Genomic DNA, 14479 nt, shown 5'->3' with positions numbered 1-14479 from the left:
GCCAGTTTGCCACGGTACACGAAGAGGCGCCCCGGCCTACACGTCCTTTCGGAAATTGTACAAAAGGACTCATCATCGTCTCACTGACATGTTGGAACGGGACCACATGTCAACGAAACATGGTGTGTAATTTCTCGTGCAAAATGCGATCTGGCCGCATTGGCCCGAGGTGCCGCATTAGTTATCGACCTTTATTTTTTTAATGGCGTGCCTTTTAGTTTTGAAGCACGACTAACTGGTACTGTTTGGAGAGAAAATATAAACTACTCTACCACTACTCCACCTCTGGTACTAGTAGCATAAAAAAGATATATAGGCTGGAGCTTCAGAGCTTTCTTGCTAAGGGCTGCCCACTTGCTTCTCACACTATCACCCTCTCTCCACATCTAAAAAAGACGACCTCTCTCTCCCTCCTCACCAGTGGTCACAGATCCGCCGAGGAAGAAAAGGACGTGCAACGTTGACGCACTCGTCGTCGGCGAGCGAGGTCACACACTGACGACAAGGCCGTCCTCTCAGACCTAGAGCCCGCACGGGATGGCCTCCGTCCCAAGCTCGCTGCCGTATTGCGTGCGGAGGACGACGACCACGAGCGAAGCCACTTCCCGCTGGCCCTCAGATATGCTACCTCTTTTCGAACCATACCCTTGTTCTATTGCCCCATATGCCACGTCGCTGCATGTGGATCTTTTTCCACTCCACCATCTTCCCAATTTCCTATCCTCTGCTCTGCTGGTCACGCAGACGAAAACCTTAATTTGCACTATTAAAGGAAACCCTACTTCATGCAGACTAATCCATGTCTGGGTTGAATAAGGAAAGGAAGGGAGACTGTACTGTCCAAGAGACTAGGCATCGAACCCGCATCTACGTTGAAAAGGGGAAAATCAGTAGCTAAGGAACTAGTCTCGTGTCTCTTGGTTGAAGAAGGGTAGAAAGGCATGACAACGCAATAGAGAATGACCAGGTCGATCGGTTTGTTGTCCTCACATAGGAAAAAGGTGGCTAAAGAGAACAAAAATGGGACGTAATCCACATATGCTGCCTGGATATTTGTTGCTCCGGGCAACCATACCTCCCTCACCACTCTATGCGTCCGTGGAGGTACATCGTACTGGTGCGCCCATTGTCCGAATGGGTCTCCCATGCTCTTATTGCCACTTTTTTGCTGTTAGTATAACGCCAGCGGTAAAGTCAACCAATGCTACTGCTAAAGTGATGCCACATTTAACTAATGCCACACTCAGTCTAATGCCACCGATAAATTTAAGCAATGCCATTTAATGTCTCTGGATTATTTCAGGGTTAGCTGTTGATTGTGGATGTATTAAAGATTTTTCAGCTAAGGCATTCTAATGTTGTTGCACAGCCAGTATACCAACGATGAAACTTGTTACTACCTTCAAATTTTTGCATTGTTAATGCTTATAGATTACATAACTCACTTTCATGAGATAAGTCAATATTTTTGTACAGTGTCACCAAAATGCCAAGGCGCTGATGTCATTTTATTTTGGTTAAACTGCACAAAAAATTATGAAGACAAGAGGAAAGGTCAAGAGTGGGCACCTCCTCCTTTGGCTATTATATTGATTCGTTCGATCAAGTTTTTATGTTTGCTCGATTATCAAGATTGGGATAGCAATTTTTCATGTCCACTCGAGTTCGAAATGATATTTACCTCGAAGGTACATGGTTTGCAATTTTTTAATACTGTCATTAGTTAATAATGCTAGTTACCTTCAGATTTTTGTATTTGGTTTAATGCTCTTGCACAACTAGTATACCAATGCTGAAACTTGTTACCTTTACATTTTGTATTGTTAATTCTTATAGAAATCTTCCAGTGCTAGAGCTTATGGAAATCTGTTCAGTAAAACCATTGTACTGTACCCTGTAATAAAATAACTACTGTACTGTTGCACTAGCCACTGGATTAGTGTATATTTGTACTATTCAAATGGTGTTGCATTAGCGTATGGACATATATAAAGTGTGGCAAGCTTTGCAGATATGTGCTCAAGAAAACTACTACCTGTTTTTCTAAATACTGGACGTTTGGGTACTTTAAATTGAATTGCGAAAATGTCTTATATTATGGAACAGAGGGTCTAGAGTTCACTCAAATTATCCCGGTAAAGCTAGTCACACCTTTGTTAAAATTAATGTTCATTATTTTATCAGAGGAGGTCTGTATGTTTGTCTCTAATACCTGACATCATGATGTAATGTTAAGTCATTTCCTTTTGTACAGTGTCACTAAATTGTCAAGGCGGTGATTGCATTTTATTTTAGTTAAACTGCACAAAATATGCTTAAAAGAAGAGGAAAGGTCAGGAATCGATCATTCTTTCAGAAAGAACTATCTATGCCTTTCTGAAATCAGCCGTTGTTGCCTTATTTATTTCTTCAAATAGGTGGTTAGAAACAGTCTTGCTACCTTTTCCCATTAAGAAATTGGAATGCTTATATTTGTGAGTCTATGCTTCAACTAGTGCTACTTTTATAGTAATCATACTTTCAATATCTATGCAAACAGGGATGCTCGATTTTAGTGGAACTGCACAAAAAGTCCAGCTGCTTCAACATTAGGAGCATGTTTTCTTCCATACCTTTATATCCAATCGGTGGCACTATGAGCTGTTCATTACGAAGGTACATGGTTTGCTACTATCTTGCTATTCTTTTTGTACTGTCATTAGATAGTAATACTAGTGGTTTGCATGTGAATTTAATGGCAGGGTGGACCTACATTGGAGGTGCAGGACAAGATTCAATGATTGGATGCTCAAGTTCGGTTGTATCGATTTCACCTCTTCCATCACTGCGAACATGGATATCCTTGGTCTGATGAAGAATACGCGCTATATTTCTGCTCTGAACCAGCAAATCAATTCAATATGAAATTGTCCAGGGCAAAATATGACTGTATCAAATTGTCCAGTGCAAAACATGACAGATGCTAAGCGGAAGAGACATGTTTAAACCGAAAATACAAGGTGGGGTATATGTTTACTAGCTGCTTGATATTTGTGCAGACAGAGATGTCTGCTCGTTGCTATTTGGCAAACACACAAAGTGACCGCAATTTTGGTTGAACTGCACAAGAGAATAGTATAGTCACTGCATGCAGTGCCATTTGAAAATAGACACAGAAAGATTGGATAGTCACTTCATGGACTGCAGAAAAGTAGTACTATACTATTTATTGGCCAACACTAGGTGCTTCATTGCTTTGGCGTTATTATACAGTGGGCATCATTTTGCCTAAGTTAAAGTTTGTATTCCGAAAATATTCTCGCCGTGTGATCGAGAGAATACCAAATCATATTGCAGTGGATGTTCCTCCATCATGTGTGGTTCATTCTCATGGTTCCAGCTGTTGGTGAAACCACTTACGTTTGCAAGAGGAATTGTAGACTTCACAAAAAAAATTGTCTTCTCGTTTGTACTGAATGTTGGCCAAGAGAAGCATCCATGTTAGCAGGAAGAATAGATGTTTTTTATAGATCTTTGCTTTTGGAGCTACATATTTATATATGATCTGTGAATCATTGAGATGCATTGATAATCCCCAAGTGCAGGGAATCATCGTAGCAATTCCCAAAGGTGGAAGTGATAAGTATGGAGTGTCGAACCCACAAGGAGCTAAAGGTAAGATCAATATTCTCTCAAGTCCTATCTGCCACTGATACGACTCTACGTACACCGAACGTTTGCTTCCAACTAGAAACGAGAAATAAAACTACGTTGTGGGTATGAAGAGGATAACTTTGCATGATATCGGAGAGCTAAAATATAAAAGTAGGTGCTGTTATCATAAAGTTAGAATATATTACTAAATATTATAAATAGCGAGTGTGGAATAATGGTGGACCGGAGTGCGGAATTGTCCTAGGCAATTGTTAACAAAACCGGTAATCACTATTGCAATTACATATAAGGGAGATGCATAAGATAACATACTTTCCCATCTTGGATCATATGCACTTATGATTGGAACTCTAGCAAGCATCCGCGACTACTAAAGATCATTAAGGTAAAACTCAACCATAGCATTAAAGCATCAAGTCCCCTTTATCCCATACGCAACAACCCCCTTACTCGGGTTTAAGCTTCTGTCACTCTAGCAACCCACTATAAGCGAATCATGAACGTATTGCAACACCCTACAACGGGAATCCTTCACGCTTGTGCGACACGGAGGGCACAATAGGATAGCACCAAAATAAAACATACAACTCATACCAATCTAGATCATCAATCAACCCAGAGGCAAAGGATATCTACTCAAAACATCATAGGATGGAAACACATCATTGGATCATAATATGTGGCATAAAGCACCATGTTCAAGTAGGGATTACAGCGGGGTGCGGGAGAGTGGACCGCGTAAAATAGATGAGGATGGTGATGATGATGGTGATGTTGATGAAGACGATCACCGCGGCGATGATTCCCCTCCCGATGGCACTCCGGCGCCACCGAGAGAGAGGAGGAGAGGTTCTCCCCCTTGTGCTTCCTCCTCCATGGCCTCCCCCCTAGATGGGGAGAGGTTCTCCCTCTGGTACTTGTCCTTCATGGCGATGATGGCCCCTCCGGGATCCTCCTCCATGGCCTCCGGTGATGATGGCCCCCTCCAGCAGGGTGCCAGATGATGTCTACTACACAACCTTCTTCTTGTAGACGTTGTTGGGCCTCCAAGTGCAGAGGTTTGTAGGATAGTAGCAAATTTCCCTCAAGTGGATGACCCAAGGTTTATCAATCCGTGGGAGGCGTAGGATGAAGATGGTCTCTCTCAAACAACCCTACAACCAAATAACAAAGTGTCTCTTGTGTCCCCAACACACCCAATACAATGGTAAATTGTATAGGTGCACTAGTTCGGCGAAGAGATGGTGATACAAGTGCAATATGGATGGTAGATATAGGTTTTTGTAATCTGAAAATATAAAGACAGCAAGGTAGCTAATGATAAAAGTGAGCACAAACGGTATTGCAATGCTAGGAAACAAGGCCTAGGGTTCATACTTTCACTAGTGCAAGTTCTCTCAACAATAATAACATAACTGGATCATATAACTATCCCTCAACATGCAACAAAGAGTCACTCCAAAGTCACTAATAGCGGAGAACAAACGAAGAGATTATTGCAGGGTACGAAACCACCTCAAAGTTATCCTTTCTGATCGATCTATTCAAGAGTCCGTAGTAAAATAACACGAAGCTATTCTTTCCGTTCGATCTATCATAGAGTTCGTACTAGAGTAACAACTTAAGACACAAATCAACCAAAACCCTAATTTCACCTAGATACTCCAATGTCACCTCAAGTATCCGTGGGTATGATTATACGATATGCATCACACAATCTCAGATTCATCTATTCAACCAACACAAAGAACTTCAAAGAGTGCCCCAACGTTTCTACTGGAGAGTCAAGACGAAAACGTGTGCCAACCCCTATGCATAGGTTCATGGGCGGAACCCGCAAGTTGATCACCAAAACATACATCAAGTGGATCATGTGATATCCCATTGTCACCACAGATAAGCACGGGAAGACATACATCAAGTGATATCAAATCCTTAAAGACTCAATCCGATAAGATAACTTCAAAGGGAAAACTCAATCCATTACAAGAGAGTAGAGGGGGAGAAACATCATAAGATCCAACTATAATAGCAAAGCTCGCGATACATCAAGATCGTACCACCTCAAGAACACGAGAGAGAGAGAGAGCTCAAACACATAGCTACTGGTACATACCCTCAGCCCCGAGGGTGAACTACTCCCTCCTCGTCATGGAGAGCGCCGGGATGATGAAGATGGCCACCGGTGAGGGATCCCCCCTCCGGCAGGGTGCCGGAACAGGGTCCCGATTGGTTTTTGGTGGCTACAGAGGCTTGCAGCGGCGGAACCCCCGATCTATTCTGTTCCCCGACGGTTTTGGGGTATATGGATATATATATATATATATATATATATATATATATATATATATATATATATATATATATATATATATATATATATATAGGCGAAAGAAGTCGGTCAGGGAAGCCACGAGGGGCCCACGAGGGTGGAGGGCGCGCACCCTGCCTCGTGCCTTCCTTGTTGCTTCCCTTACCTACACTCCAAGTCTTCTGGATTGCTTCCGTTCCAAAAATAACTCTCCCGAAGGTTTCATTCCATTTGGACTCTGTTTGATATTCCTTTTCTACGAAACACTGAAACAAGGAGAAAAACAGAAACTGGCACTGGGCTCTGGGTTAATAAGTTAGTCCCAAAAATAATATAAAAGTGCATAGTAAAGCCCATTAACATCCAAAACAGATAATATAATAGCATGGAACAATAAAAATTATAGATACATTGGAGACGTATCACCAGAGAGGGCCTAGATTGATTTCTCGTGGCTACAGAGGCTTGTGGCGGCGGAACTTCCGATCTAGGTTAATTCACGAAGGTTTCTGTATTTATAGGAGAAGTTGGCGTTGGTTTGACGTCAGGGGGACTCTCGAGGAGTCCACGAGGCACAGGGGCGCGCCCAGGGGGGTGGGCGCGCCCCCCACCCTCGTGGGGCCCCCGGAACTCCCCTCCGGTAGATTTTTGTTCCAATATTTTTCATATTTTCCAGAAAAATTCTCCATTGATTTTCATCGCATTCCGAGAACTTTTATTTCTGCACAAAAACAACACCACGGTAGTTCTGCTGAAAATAGCGTCAGTCTGGGTTAGTTCTAATCAAATCATACCAAGATCATATAAAACAATAGTAAACATGGCTTGAATACTTCATAAATTATCGATACGTTGGAGACGTATCAGCATCCCCAAGCTTAATTCCTGCTCGTCCTCGAGTAGGTAAATGATAAAAGAAATAATTTATGAAGTGTGAATGCTAGCAAGTGCATAAGTTTAACCAATGATAATTCCAATCACTTTTTCTAGCATGATTATATATCATAACAGTAGCTCAACTCATAAAACTTCTCATGATCAAGTAACAAGCTATTCACATGTTAAAGTATAGATCATAAAGTTTCTTGAAAACTAACAAACCGTGCTCTTAGTCATCAAACAATTGCAATTCATCTTATTTTCAGGAAGGGTCTATGTCAGAGCTTTGATTTAGCAAACTCCACATACTCAACTATCATTTAATCTTTCACAATTGCTAACACTCACGTGATATTTATGGGTTCAAAGTTTTAATCGGACAAAGAGAAAGATAGGGGCTTATAGTTTCGCCTCCCAACCTTTTAACTCAAGGGTAATATAACTCATGAAAACCTACATCCAAGTGGATATATATATATCCGGATCGCTCCAACAGAAAGTGCTTGCCAAAGGAAAAAGTGTAAAAAGGAAAGGTGATGATCACCATGACTCTTGTGTAAAGGTAGAAGATAAAAGTAAAAGATAGGCCCTTTGCAGAGGGAAGCAGAGGTTGTCATGCGCTTTTATGGTTGGATGCACAAAATCTTAATGCAAAAGAACGTCACTTTATATTGCCTCTTGTGATAAAGACCTTTATTATGCAGTCCGTCGCTTTTATTTCTTCCCTATCACAAGTTCGTATAAAGCTTATTTTCTTCGCACTAATAGATCATACATATTTAGAGAGCAATTTTTATTGCATGCACCGATGACAACTTACTTGAAGGATCTTACTCAATCCATAGGTAGGTATGGTGGACTCTCATGGAAAAACTAGTTTAAGGGATATTCGGAAGCACAAGTAGTATCTCTACTTGGTGCAAAGAATTTGGCTAGCATGAGGGGGAAAGGCAAGCTCAGCATGTTGGATGATCCATGACAATATACTTTATTTCGGATATAAGAAAACATAACCCATTACGTTGTCTTCCTTGTCCAACATCAACCTTTTAGCATGTCATATTTTAACGAGTCCTCACAATTACAAAAGATGTCCAAGATAGTATATTTATATGTAAAATCTATCTTCCTTCAATATTCTTTCATGAATTGTTCAAGTGACCAATTCAATGTTTGCTAACCTTCAATAAATTTACCACCTCTACTTCGTATATGTGAAGTCATTACTCCCCATGGGATAAGCATATGAAACATTTATAAATTCAGATTTATGATATTCAATTCATTCAACCATTTACTCAAGGGATATACGTGAAGCACGTGAGTAAATGACAAGCTACTCCAAAAAGATATAAGTGAAGGACACTGAGTAGTCAAATAATTAACTAGCCATGGGAGGATTCTATTTCATTCAAGATTTCAGATCCAATGATTTTATTCAAACAGCAAGTAAAAATGAAAATATGCTCCAAGCAAAACACATATCATGTGACGAATAAAAATATAGCTCCGAGTAAGGTATACCGATGGTTTTGAAGACAAAAGAGGGGATGCCTTCCGGGGCATCCCCAAGCTTAGGTGCTTGAGTATTCCTTGAATATTACCTTGGGGTGCCTTGGGCATCCTCAAGCTTAGGGTCTTTCCACTTCTTATTCTCCTCATATCGATATCTCACCCAAAGCTTGAAAACTTCAATCACACAAAACTTAACGGAACTTCGTGAGATAGTTTAGTATGATAAAGAGCAAACCATTCACTTTGGTACTGTCAAAGACAAGGTTCATAGTTGTTCTCACACAATGCCTACTGTACCTTATCATTTCTACAATTTATGTTGAGAAATATAAGCCATAGAAACTAGAAAACAAGCAAACTATGCAATGAAAACAGAATCTGTCAGAAACCGAACAGTCTGTAATGATCTGAACAGTAACCATACTTATGCTACTCTAAAAATTATGAAATAAGTAGGTGGACGTGAGGAATTTGTCTATTAATCTTCTTCAAAAAGAATCAACTCAAAAGAACTCTTCTGTAAAAAAATGGCATCTAATCTCGTGAGCGCAAAGTTTCTGTTTTTTACAGCAAGATCACATTAACTTTCACCGAAGTCTTCCCAAAGGTCTTACTTGGCACTTTATTGAAACAAAATCTATAAAACATGATTACTACAGTAGATTAATCATGTAATCATACATAAACAGTAAGGGTAAATATTGGGTTGTCTCCCACAAGCGCTTTTCTTTAATGCCTTTTAGCTAGGCATGATGATTTCAATGATGCTCACATAAAAGATAAGAATTGAAACATAAAGAGAGCATCATGAAGAATATGACTAGCATATTTAAATCTAACCCAGTTCCTATGCCTAGGGATTTTGTGAGCACATAATTTATTGGAACAAGAATCAACTAGCATAGGAAGGCAAAACAAGTATAACTTCAAAACTTTAAGTACATAGAGAGGAAACTTGGTATTATTACAACTCCTACAAGCATATATTCCTCCCTCATAATAATATTCAGTAGCATCATGAACGAATTCAACAATATAACCATCACATAAAGCATTCTTTTCATGATCTACAAGCATATAAATTTTTCTACTCTCCACATAAGCAAAATTCTTCTCATTCGGAATAGTGGGATCACTAATTCCTAAAGTTGACACTCTTCCAAACCCACTTTAGATGATAGTATTGTTCATACTCCAAAAGATATAAGTGAAGTTCATGGAGAATTCTACAATTAATATAGACTAACCAATATCCAAGCTCAAAATGTATAAGTGAAGCACACGAAGCATTCATAAAACCATACTCAAAAGATTTAAGTGAAGCACAAAGAGCAATTCTATAAGATCATACTTAAAAGATATAAGTGAAGCACATGAAGTATTTTATAAATTTATGAAGGGACATCTCATACTAGCATGGTTCTTAAAGAAAAATAAAAACACAAAGGACACAAATCATGTGAACAAAACAAAAACCGAGGTATACCGATATTTGTTGAAGAAGAAAGATGGGATGCCAACCGGGGCATCCCCAAGCTTAGATGCTTGAGTATCCTCTGAAATGTTTACTTGGGGTGCCATGGGCATCCCCAAGCTTGAACTCTTTCCTCTCTTTATTCTTCTCATATTGATAGCTCCTCGATCTTCGAACACTTCATCCACACAAAACTTTAACAAAAACTTTGTGAGATCCGTTAGTATATGAAAGTGCGTTATATCGACTAGGGGGGGGGTGAATAGGTGATTTTTATGAATTCTTCACTGAGGAATTTGCCAGTGAGGAAATTCCTTAGCGAAGAACTACTTGCAGCGGAATAAGTACTCAAAAGTATGCATAGCAGAACACAAGCATGGTCATCATGATGAAATGAAGACAAGCACAGAGTACAGAAAGCGTAAACACAGGATAACACAGGATGAAGACAAACAGACTGAAGAAATTGAACTGAGGAAATTTAGAAAGTCTTCAGTCGAAGTCTTCAAACACAGATATGAACAAGTGCACAACACAATTATGAGGAAATGAAAGAGTTGAGGAAATAGAATTAGTTGGCTTGGTGAAGACAATGATTTGGTAGACCAGTTCCAACTGCTGTCTCAGTTGTACATCTGGTTAGGGCGGCTAGGTATTTAAACCTGAGGACACACAGTCCCGGACACCCAGTCCTGAACACGCAGTCCAGGACACTTAGTCCTCACCGTATTCCCCTTGAGCTAAGGTCAAACAGACCTCGCCCAATCACTCGTGGTAAGTCTTCAGGTGACTTCCGAACCTTCACAAACTCGGTCACTCGACGATCCACAATTTCCTCTTGGATGCTCTTGACCATGACGCCTAACCGTCTGGAAGAAGCACAGTCTTCAAAGGTAACAAGCGTCGGATCCACGCAGGATCAATCTCTTCAGTGATGCTCAATCACTTGGGGTTTGTAGGTGTTTGGGTTTGGGTTTTCCTCACTTGATGATTTTCGCTCAAAGTCCTCGGAGGATGGGATGCTCTCAAATGACAAGTGTCAGCTTCTCTCGGAGCAGCCAACCAGCTAGTGGTTGTAGGGGGCGGCTATTTATAGCCTAGGGAGCAGCCCGTCATGATAAGACATAAATGCCCTTCAATGATATGACTGTTAGGTGGGTAGATATTTTGAGACAGCTGGCGCATAGCATAGCTACGGTCGGAAATTTGAGTATCAAATTCCTCAGGGCTATTATGTTCCTCACTGTGTAGGCAATCCGCACTAGCGAATTCCTAACTCCTCAGTCAGAACAAATTCCTCAGAGACCAGAAGAACTTCGTCTCTGTCACTGAAGAATATGACTGAACTGTATGAGATTTCCAATGGCTTCACTCGAAGGGATTGGTAGGTGTAGGATTTTGAGTTGAGCATCACATGGAAATTTTTCCTTAGTATTTCCTCGACCCCCTTTAACAGTACGGTGTTTCCTATGACTCAAGAAAGAGAAAATGAAACTACGAAAACAAAAGTCTTCACGATTCATGTTCCTCAAATGAATACCAAGTCTTCAAGGTCTCACCAATTTCTTCACTTTCAAAGTCTTCAGAAAGTCTTCAGAAATCCAAAGTCTTTAGTCGAAGAACTTCATTTTTATGGGTCGACTTTCTCTGTAAATATCAAACTCCTCATAGACTTATAGACCTGTGTACACTCATAAACACATTAGTCCCTTAACCTATAAGTCTTCAATACACCAAAATCACTAAGGGGCACTAGATGCACTTACAATCTCCCCCTTTTTGGTGATTGATGACAATATAGGTTAAGTTTTAAACGGGGATAAACATATGAAGTGTAAATATTGATATTGAGGAATTTGATTGCAAGATATAGAAGAACTCCCCTGAAGATGTGCATAGTGAGGAATTTGCTTTTGAAGGAATGCACACTTGAAGAGTTGAATCATGGAGATCTCCCCCTATATCTTGTAATTCATACACGCATTTGACAGAATATATGAAGAATTTTAAATGCATGATGAAATATGGTGACTGATGAAATTCAGCATGCGTGCAATAATATTAACGAGGAATAAGCATGCAAAAGAACAGCAAAAGTATCAGGCCACCATAGAGTTTAAGTTTACAACTCGATCCAACAAAGTCATCAGAAGAACGAGAGTTGTAACTTTAGAAAAAAAACGCCCATATAAGATAGACCCACTTGAAGACTAACTCAAATTTCTCCCCCTTTATCATCAAATGACCAAAAGGTTCAAAAATGAGGACTAACGCCCCTGAAGAATATCAAGGTGATGAAGGAGCGTCAGCGTTGTTGGGGTCGTTTGTTGTAGTAGGGCCTGCCGCAGTGGCATCCAAGTCTTCATGTTCATCAGTGTGAAGAATTGAACCAAACTGACGCTTGACCCATTTGTGATTGCGATCAACCTTCTGGTGAAGACTAAGGAGAAGCTCACGGTCAGTCATCACCCTGGGAGCTGTGCCTTGAGGATTTTGCTTGGGTGTGTTGGCGGCAGAGTCATGGGTGGCAGAGTCATCATTGGTGGAGTAGGATGCAGCCTTGCGAAATTGACCATCCAATGGACGAATGCCTTCATCAATAACAGCAGTAGCCTTGCCCTTTTCATCAGCTGAGGAAAATGTCCGTTTGAGGACTTCAATCGGGGGCAAGTAGCTGCAATGATTCAGTGTATCAGCTTTGTAGTTGAGTGAAGACCTTGTTCTGATGAATATCATAATCCACGGTGCATAAGGCTTCAACTCAAATGGTGATATTGCGACATTGGCCAGAGTCCTGATGAAGAAATCATGGAAGTTGACGGGAACGCCATGAATGATATTGAAAAGCATATTCTTCATGATGCCAATGACTTCTTCTTCATTCGAGTCGTGGCCCTTGATAGGACTCAATGTCTTCGTCAGAATGAGATAGACAGTCCGAGGCACATATAACAATTCCTTCACAAGGAATTTTGTTCTTGGGGCCTGACCTGGCTTCAATGGCTTCATCAGCACTTGCATATAGTGATCTGTAAGCTCAGGTTCATTGTAGACGCAACAAGCACCTTCAAGGGGAGGACTGAGAGGCAAAGCACGAAGCAATTCGGTAGCTGGTGCCTTGTAGTGAGTATTTTCAGACATCCAGTCCAGCACCCATGAATTCACATCTTCAGAGTCTCCGGTGATGTGCAGAGTTGCATCAAATTGAAGAATGAGCTCCTCATTCCAATCACATATATCAGTGCAGACATTTAACAGTCCAGCGTCGTAAAGAACACTGAGGACTGGCCCGAAGCACGGCAGAGATTCCATATCCACGTGAGGAATGTGCTCATGATCGAAGACTTTGTCTTTGTTGAACAACACTGAGGAATAGAAATTTGCCTGGCTAGTAGTCCAGAAACACCTCTTCCTAATGCGAGCAGAGTCATATGGGTTGTAATCAGTGAAGAATATGTGCTCGCCGAAGAAATCATCAGCCCTGAATTTTTGCTTCCTTGAGAATGGATCCTTTGGCTTGGGCAGAGGAGTGTCAGTCAGTTGCATGATGACCTCAGGAATCGCAATCTCAGGTTCTTCAGGCTGAGAAATTTCTGGTTCCTCTTCAGTGGCAGTCTGGTTCTTCAAATATTCATTTTCATTTTCTTCAGCACTAGCGGCTGGAATGTCTTCTTGAGCTTCATCAGATCCAATTTGAACTGTAGTTGCTGGGGACTGAGGAATTTGTTGCAATGGAGTGAAGAGTGGAGAGTTGGGGTGCTGACTTTCCCAAAAGTCATCATTCATTACTGGTGTGGTACAGCCAATGTCCACATCTTCATCATCCATTTCTTCAACGCCGGCCTCTTCAACAGTAAACTGAGGCATAGGCGAGGAGACAATGGGGGTTGAAGGGATTTTATCCACTTCAATTTCTTCATCCATCTGCTCTGACGAAGCAGCAGAAGGATTTTCTTCATCAGATCCTCTAGGGATCACATATTCTTCATCAAAAGGGATGATTTCCTTTGATGGCATGGAGGAAGCTGGAACAGCATCAATTGGATTAGCAAATGAGCTTGTCAATTTCTTCATCTTCTTCGGTGCTGAAGAATTTGAAGGAGCTGATGCTTTCCTTTTCTTCACTGTTGCACGCTCTACAGCCTTGGTCTTCTTCACATCTGATGCAGATGGAAGGATTGGAGTTGGAGTAGGCGCAGGAGGAGCAGAGGAATGTGGTTGATTTTCTTCAGGCACAACTGATGCAGTTGCCCTGACCTCTTCATTTTCTTCAGGCGCACCACTAGTGGGTGCCCTGGCAATTTCATCAGCGGCTGGAATGCACTCATTAGCCCTGGAACTTACATTTTCCTCAGCAGCCTGTTTGTCATCAACGGTGCTGGCATGTTCTACAGTTGGCTGAGCAGATGCTTCAGCCTGAGGAATTTCTTGTTGCGATGGGGCTGCAACATTTGAGGTGAACATCTTAGTCAGCTTAACAAACCTGACCTTGGCTCCTTTCCAATCAGCATAGTAAGCGTTGAAATCATCATTGAGGACTTTGATTTCAGACTGGATCTTCACAAGTTCATCGGTTGTCATAGAGACAACATTGTTCTTCAGGAATTTCTCCTTCCTGTACTGCGCTTTCTTGAGCTGTCTGGCCT

Source organism: Triticum aestivum, chromosome 4D, assembly GCF_018294505.1.
Source record: "Triticum aestivum cultivar Chinese Spring chromosome 4D, IWGSC CS RefSeq v2.1, whole genome shotgun sequence".
Taxonomy (NCBI): Eukaryota; Viridiplantae; Streptophyta; class Magnoliopsida; order Poales; family Poaceae; genus Triticum; species Triticum aestivum.
The sequence above is the reverse complement of the archived record's forward strand: the minus strand, read 5'-3'. Positions refer to the sequence as shown.